Raw genomic sequence first — 8,791 nt, forward strand, 5'->3', positions numbered from 1 at the left:
ATGATTTTTGAATGACTACCTCATCTATGTACCCCACACATACAATTTTATGTAAGGTACCTCAGTCGAGCAGTGAATTTCAAACACAAATTGAACCACAAAGACCAGGGAGGTTTTCCAATGCCTCCAAAGAAGGTCATCTATTGGTAGATGGGTAAAAAAAAGCAGACATTGAATATCCCTTTGAGCATGGTAAAGTTATTAATTACACTTTGGATGGTGTATCAATACACCCAGTCACAACAAAGATACAGGCGTCCTTCCTAACTCAGTTGCTGGAGAGGAAGGAAACCACTCAGGGATTTCACCATGAAACAGTTCCAGAGTTTAATGGCTGCAATAGGAGAAGACTGAGGATGGCTCAACAACATTCTAGTTACTCCACAATACTAACCTAATTGACAGAGTGAAAAGAAGGAAGCCTGTACAGAATAAACTTTTTAAAACATGCATCCTGTTTGCAACAAGGCACGAAAGTAATACTGCAAAAAATGTGGCAAAGCAATTCACTTTTCTATCCTGAATACAAAGTGTTATGTTGGGGCAAATCCAATACAACACATTACTGAGTACCACTCTTCATATTTTCAAGCATAGTGGTGGCTAAATCATGTTATGGCAGTGGAGACTCCTCAGAAGAGGAAGGGGAGGACCATCCTACTCAGCGAATTTCATAAAAATAAAAATAGTGGAACATTTTCAAGTTATCCCTTTTAGATAAAACTATACTAAATATATTCACGTCACCAAATAATTGATTGTCACGAATGTCGGTGGAATGCGGTAGGCCAGAGTCAAGCGCAGGACACAGAATGAGATGAAGAAACACTTTACTGAGTAGTAAAGAAATACAAGCAAAACCCTCCAAAACAACAAAGGAGGAGCAAAACCCACTCACAAAAGGACACTCGTACAATCAAAATAAACACGCACACCAAACAGTGGACGTGAACAGGTTAAATAGGAAGACAAACTAACATAATAGGGGACAGGTGTGCAACAACAGACAACAATCAAATGAACATAGAAACATATAACATAGAGCGGCAGCAGCTAGTAATCCGGTGACGACGAACGCCAAAGCCTGCCCGAGCCAGAAGGAAGGGCAGTCTTGGCAGAATCCGTGACAGTACCCCCCGGCCTTGGGGATGGCCAGGAGGACGCGATGCGGGGCGAGTGGCGCAGTGGTCTAAGGCACTGCATCGCAGCTGTACCACTAGAGATCCTGGTTCGAATCCAGGCTCTGTCGTAGCCGGCCGCGACCGGGAGACCCATGTGGCGGCACACAATTGGCCCAGCGTCGTCCAGGGTAGGGGAGGGAATGGCCGGCAGGGATGTAGCTCAGTTGGTAGAGCATGGCGTTTGCAACGCCAGGGTTGTGGGTTCAATTCCCACGGGGGTCCAGTATGAAAAAAAAATATATATAATAATAATAATAATGTATGCACTCACTAACTGTAAGTCGCTCTGGATAAGAGCATCTGCTAAATGACGTAAATGTAAATGTAATGATTCTGATGGAATTCTCTCAACAAGGAGGGATCGAGGATATCCCTCCTAGCAACCCAGCAGCGCTCCTCCGGACCGTACCCCTCCCACTCCACGAGATACTGCAGGCCCCCCATCCAACGCCTCAAATCCAGGATGGAACGGACCGAGTACGCCGGTGCCCCCTCCATGTCCAGTGGGGGCGGAGGAACCTCCCGTATCTCAGACTCCTGGAGTGGACCAGCTACCACCGGCCTGAGGAGAGACACATGGAACGAGGGGTTAATACGATAATTAATAGGAAGCTGTAACCTATAACATACCTCGTTCAATCTCCTCAGGACTTTAAATGGACCCACAAACCGCCTACCCAACTTCCAGCAGGGCAGGCGAAGGGGCAAACCCTTGAGGTGAACTGGGAACCCCGATCAGACACTATATCCTCAGGCACCCCGTAGTGCCGGAAGACGTGTGTAAAAAGGGCCTCGGCAGTTTGTAGGGCCGTAGGGAGTCCGGGCAGAGGAAGGAGGCGACAGGACTTAGAACACCGATCCACAACGACCAGGATGGTTGTGTTCCCTCTTGAGGGAGGAAGATCAGTCATAAAATCCACCGATAGGTGGGACCACGGTCCTTGTGGAATGGGTAGGGGTTGTAATTTCCATCTGGGCAGGTCTAGGAGCCTTACACTGGTCGCACACCGAGCAGGAGGAAACATAAACCCTCACGTCCTTGGCTAAGGTAGGCCACCAGTACTTCCCACTAAGACCCTCTGGACACTGGGGAGGAGAGGGTTCGCTACGTAACGCCCGCTCGATGTCCGCGTCAACCTCCCACACCACCGGTGCCACCAGACACGACGCCGGAAGTATGGGAGTGGGCTCCACGGAACTCTCCTCTGTGTCATACAGTCGGGACAGAGCATCTGTCTTAGCATTCTGGGAGCCCGGCCTGTAAGAAAGGGTGAAAACAAAACGGGTTAGAAACATGGACCACCTTGCCTGGCGAGGGTGTACTCCAGATTGCGGTGGTCAGTCAAAATGAGAAAAGGGTGTTTAGCCCCCTCAAGCCAATGTCTCCACGCTTTCAGGGCTTTGACCACCGCCAACAACTCCCGTCCCACACATCATAGTCTTCGAAAATAAAGCACAGGGGCGGAGCTTGGGTGGCGTGCCCGAGCGCTGAGAAAGTACAGCGCCTATCCCAGCCTCAGATGCGTCCACCTCCACCGTGAAGGAGGGATCCGGATGAGCCAGCAATGGAGCCGAGGTAAACAGGTCCTTCAGGCGACTAAAAGCCCTGTCCGCCTCAGCTGACCACCGCAGACGCACTGGTCCCCCCTTCAGCAACGAGGTAATGGGAGCCGCTACCTGACCAAAGCCCCGGATAAACCTCCGGTAGTAGTTGGCAAACCCCAAGAAACGCTGCACCTCCTTTACCGTGGTTGGAGTCGCCCAATTACACACGGCCGAAATGCGGTCACTCTCCATCCTCACCCCAGACGCGGACATGTGGTACCCTAGGAAGGAGATGGACTCCTGAAAGAACAGGCATTTCTCTGCCTTAGCATACAGGTCATGCTCCAACAGTCTTCCAAGCACTTTACGCACCAGGGACACATGCTCGGCCCTTGTAGTGGAGTATATAAGTATGTCATCAATATACACCACTACCCCTTGTCCGTGCAGGTCCCTAAAAATCTCATCCACAAATGATTGGAAGACTGATGGAGCATTCATTAACCCGTATGGCATGACAAGATACTCATAATGTCCAGAGGTGGTACTAAATGCCGTCTTCCACTCATATCTCTCCCGGATGCGCACTAGGTTGTACACGCTCCTGAGATCCAATTTTGTGAAGAAGCGTGCCCCGTGCAATGATTCCGTCATACTAGCTATCAGGGGTAATGGATAGCTGTACTTGATGGTAATCTGATTTAAGCCACGGTAATCAATGCACGGGCATAAACCACCATCCTTCTTCTTCACAAAAAATAAACTTGAGAAGACAGGTGAAGTGGATGGCCAAATGTATCCCTGTCTCAGAGACTCGGTGACATATGTCTCCATAGCCGCCCTCTCCTCCTGAGACAAAGGATACACGTGACTCCGGGGAAGTGCAGCTCCTACCTGGAGATTTATCGCACAATCCACCGGACGATGAGGTGGTAATTTAGTCGCCCTCTTTTTACTGAAGGCGATAGCCAAATCGGCATACTTGGCAGGAATGTGCATGGTGGAAACCTGGTTTGGACTTTCCACCGTATTTGCCCCCAAGGAAACTCCTACACACCTCCCTGAACACTGACCGGACCATCCCTTAAGAGCCCTCTGTTGCCATGAAATCATGGGGTCATGAATGGTTAACCAGGGAAGTCCCAACACCACAGGATACGCAGGAGAATCAATCAGATAGAGGCTAATCCTCTCCTCATGACCCCCTGCGTCCTCATCAGAAGTGGGGTGGTGACCTCCCTGATTATGCCTGACCCTAACGGGCGACTATCTAATGCGTGCACAGGGAAAGGTTTATCAACAGACACAGTAGGAATCCCTAAACTACGAGCATACTGGCGATCAATAAAATTCCCAGCCGCGCCTGAATCTACTAGCGCCTTATGCTGGGAATAGGGGGAAACTTCTGGAAAAACAATATCTATACACAAATTAGCAACAGGAGGCTCTGGGTGAGTCGGGTGCCTACTCACCTGAGACGGTCGACCGGTGCCCTGCCTGCTGCCTCGACCTCCTGAGGACCTTCCCCAGCACCGACCAGCAGTGTGTCCTCTGCGGCCACAGTTGGTGCAGGGGATGGTCCCTCTCCCAGTCTCCCTAACCGTAGCACCTCCGAGCTCTATGGGGGTAGACTCGGAGGTGCTGGGGGATGGAATGGATGGCCCCCGATCAGAACGTCCGCAGGCTGCCAACAGGTTATCCAACCTGATGGACATGTCCACCAGTTGGTCCAGGGTGAGATCGGTGTCCCTGTAGGCCAGCTCCCGACGGACGTCCTCCCTTAAGCTGCAGCGATAATGGTCGATCAGGGCCCTCTCATTCCATCCCGCGCTGGCTGCTAAAGTTCTGAATTCCAGCGCAAACTCCTGCGCGCTCCTCATCTCCTGTCGTAGGTGGAACAGACATTCACCCGCCGCTCTCCCCTCTGGTGAATGATCAAATACCGCCCGGAAGCGGCGGGTGAAATCCTTGTAGCGGACAGTACTTGCGTCTATTCCTCCCCACTCGGCGTTGGCCCATTCCAGCGCCTTCCCCGATAGACAGGAGATGAGGGCGGACACGCTCTCATATCCCGAGGGTGCCGGGTGAATGGTGGCCAGGTAAAGCTCGACCTGGAGGGGAAATCCCTGGCACCCGGCAGGTGTTCCGTCATATGCCCTCGGGAGCGAGAGCCGAATCCCACTGGACCCAGATGGCGAAGCGGTGACCAGTGTTGTAGGTGGGTGAGTGGTTGGAGATGGTGACGGGATACCACCTCTCTCCCATCGTTCCATTGTCTGGAATACTCGTGCCATGGTGACCCCGAGAGTCTGAATCATTAATTCCTGACGTTGGACTCGTTCCTCCATCGTCTCGGTGACTCCGGCTGCTCCTGCTGACTCCATAATGGTGCATGTTTCTGTCACGAATGTCGGTGGAATGCGGTAGGCCAGAGTCAAGCGCAGGACACAGAATGAGATGAAGAACCATTTTACTGAGTAGTAAAGAAATACAAGCAAAACCCTCCAAAACAACAAAGGAGGAGCAAAACCCGCTCACAAAAGGACACTCGTACAATCAAAATAAACACGAACACCAAACAGTGGAAGTGAACAGGTTAAATAGGAAGACAAACTAACATAATAGGGGACAGGTGTGCAACAACATACAACAATCAAATGAACATAGAAACATATAACATAGAGCGGCAGCAGCTAGTACTCCGGTGACGACGAACGCCGAAGCCTGCCCGAGCCAGAAGGAAGGGCAGTCTCGGCAGAATCCATGACATTGATTAAAACACACTGTTTTGCAATGGTCTACAGTAGCCTCAGCAGCACTCTGTAGGGTAGCACCATGGTGTAGCCGGAGGACAGATAGCTTCTGTCCTTCTCTGGGTACATTGACTTCAATAAAAAACCTAGGAGGTTCTCACCCCCTTCCATAGACTTACACAGTAATTATAACATCTTCCGGAGGACGTCCTCCAACCTATCAGAGCTCTTGCAGCATGAACTGACATGTTGTCCACCCAATCAAAGGATAAGATAATTAATCTAGTACTGAAAGCTAAAGATGGCTAGCACTGCAGTGCATAAAATGTGGTGAGTAGTTGACTCAAAGAGAGAGAAAGACAATAGTTGAACAGTTTTGATCAAATTAATTTCTTACAAAATTAAGGAGACAAGTGAGAGAGAGAGAGAGTAGAGCTAGCTATATTTGGTTTTATTTTGTTAACTTTCACTTAGCTAGTTGAATGCAGCTAGCTAGTTTAGCCTACTCAAACACCCGGTTCAAACAGAGAGAGATGCTATGTTAGCTAGCTGGCTATGGCTATCCAACACTGGAACTCTTCCAAGTCAAGGTAAGCTTTTGGTTTTATTAATTTATTGCCATCGGGGCCCACCGGTGTAACTGCTAAACTGCTTTCTGACTGTACACTCTACTGCATGATTGCAGCGGGTTTACTAACGCGCTAGTTCTAGTAGCTATGTTGACAATGATGTAGGCTGTGTATAGCGGTTAGCAGTCATGAAATGAAGGTTTGGTGAGAGAAGGAATTATATATACAACGAGCAAAGTGATCATGCTGTTTTTATGTGGCTGCTATGAAAGTTAACTGTGTTTGCGTGTGATTTTTTTACATTTTACATTTTAGTCATTTAGCAGGCGCTCTTATCCAGAGCAACTTACAGTTTTATTGAGTGCATACATTTTCATTCTAGCCCCCCATGGGAATCGAACCCACAACCCTGGCGTTGCAAACGCCATGCTCTACCAACTGAGCTACACGTGTGATTTACATTTACGTCATTTAGCAGATGCTCTTATCCAGAGCGACTTACAAATTGGATCAGGGGTGTATTCATTCCACCGATTCTGTTGAAAATAAACGGAAGCAAACGGAACGAAACGGGGATAAACATAACTGAATTTGTCCAATAGAAACTCTCATTTGCAACTGTTGGACTAATAATTACACCCTAGATCAGCTAGATGCAGGCAAGAGTGTGCAAGCCGGTATTGAATGTGTCACTGTCTGTCACCTTGATTACTCAAAATTCTCTCAATGAAAGTTTACGTTGTAACCTTTAATTCATAGGCTAGGTTGTAACAACCTCATGATGGATACTGTCACGGTTTCGGCCGAGGCTGCCTCTCTTCCTTGTTCGGGCAGGCTTCGGCGTTCGTTGTCTCCGGAATTCTAGCTGCCACCGTTGCATGTTTCTATGTTCGTTTGCTTTTGTCTGTTTGTTGTGACACCTGTTATCGTTTAGGCTAATTAGCGTCCTATAAGTTTCTCGTTGTGTTTGTCCAGTGTTGTGTGTGATTGCTTTATTGTCTGTCGTGCGGAGTTTCGCCTTCGGGCCAGTTTGTTCATTTTCCCTTGTGGAATTTCACTAAAGTCTTTTGGACTGTACTTCGGTGTCCTGCGCTTGATTCCACCACTACACCCACCTACAGCATCACTGACAAAATCACACACCTTCAAGAATGGAATCAGCAGGAGCCGCAGCAGCCCAGGCGACGCTGGAGGACAGGGTCCGAGAACAGAGTGACCAGATCCTGCAGATGGGGTCCGCACTGCAGGAGGTGATCACCACCATCCGAGGCTGGGGGACTCCTCCACCGCCATCCTCTCTGCCAGCACCATCGGCAAGTCAGCCCATTCCCGCTCCGGAACCCAGAGGAGTTCGACTCTCGCTCCCGAGGGCCTACGATGGGACCGCGGCCGGGTGTCAGGGATTCCTTCTCCAGGTGGAGCTTTACCTGGCCACCGTGCACCCGGCGCCTTCGGGACATGAGAGCGTGTCCGCCCTGATCTCCTGCCTTTCCGGGAAGGCGTTGGAATGGGCCAACGCAGAGTGGAGGAGGATCGACGCGAACACCATCACCTACGACGAGTTCTCCCGCCGCTTCAGGGCGGTGTTCGACCATCCCCCGGAGGGGAAAGCGGCGGGGGAGCGTCTGGTCTTCCTCCGGCAGGGGAAGAGGAGTGCCCAGGAGTTCGCCTTAGAATTCCGTACTCTAGCGGCGGATGCAGGGTGGAATGAGCGGGCTCTCAGCGATCACTACAGATGTAGTCTACGCGAGGACGTCCGTAGGGAGCTGGCCTGTAGGGACACCAGCCTCTCGTTCGACCAGTTGGTCGACATGTCCATCAGGCTGGATAACCTGCTAGCTACCCGCGGACGTTCCGAGGGGGGTCCGTCCATTTCACCCTCCAGCGCCTCCGAGCCGTGCCCCATGGAGCTCGGGGCGCTGGCGCTAGAGAGAGGAAGGGTCGGCTTACGAGGGGGTCCATCTCCTGCACCAACTGTGGTCGGGGGAGGACACACCGCGGCTAGGTGCTGGGGATGGCCTCCTAGGGGAGAGGACGACAGGTCCCGCACTGGGGAGTCCTTCCAGGTGAGTAGGCGCCCACTCACCCAGAGCTCTCTGTTGCACATTTCTGTATACCTGTGCGTTTCCCACAGGTAGCACCTCATTCCCAGCATAAGGCGCTGGTAGATTCAGGCGCGGCTGGGAATTTTGTTGATAAGAAGTTTTGTTTAGCCTTAGGGATCCCCCGTCTCCCTGTTGATGTCCCTTTCCCCGTTCATGCCCTAGATAGCCGTCCGTTGGGTGCGGGCTTGATCAGGGAGGTCACTGCGCCACTTAGGATGTGTGCGCAGGGGGGTCATCAGGAGATGATTCAGCTATTTCTGATCGACTCGCCTGCGTATCCGGTGGTGCTGGGCATGCCCTGGTTGAGTACCCATAACCCATCTATTTCATGGCAGGAGAGGGCTCTGATGGAGTGGTCTGCCCAGTGTGTTGGTCGATGTTTGGGCGTTTCCGTAGGGGCTACCTCGGTGGAGAGTCCAAACCAGGTGCCCGCATTGCACGTTCCCCCTGAGTATGGGGATTTGGCTATTGCGTTTAGTAAGTCGAGGGCGACGCAGTTGCCGCCCCATAGGCAGGGAGATTGTGCGATAGACCTCCAGGCAGGAGCTGCGCTCCCACGGAGCCATGTGTATCCTCGGTCTCAGGAGGAGAAGAAAGCTATGGAGACTTACATAGACGAATCTCTGAGACAAGGATAC

This window comes from Coregonus clupeaformis, chromosome 7 (genome assembly GCF_020615455.1).
Source record: "Coregonus clupeaformis isolate EN_2021a chromosome 7, ASM2061545v1, whole genome shotgun sequence".
NCBI classification, from domain to species: domain Eukaryota; kingdom Metazoa; phylum Chordata; class Actinopteri; order Salmoniformes; family Salmonidae; genus Coregonus; species Coregonus clupeaformis.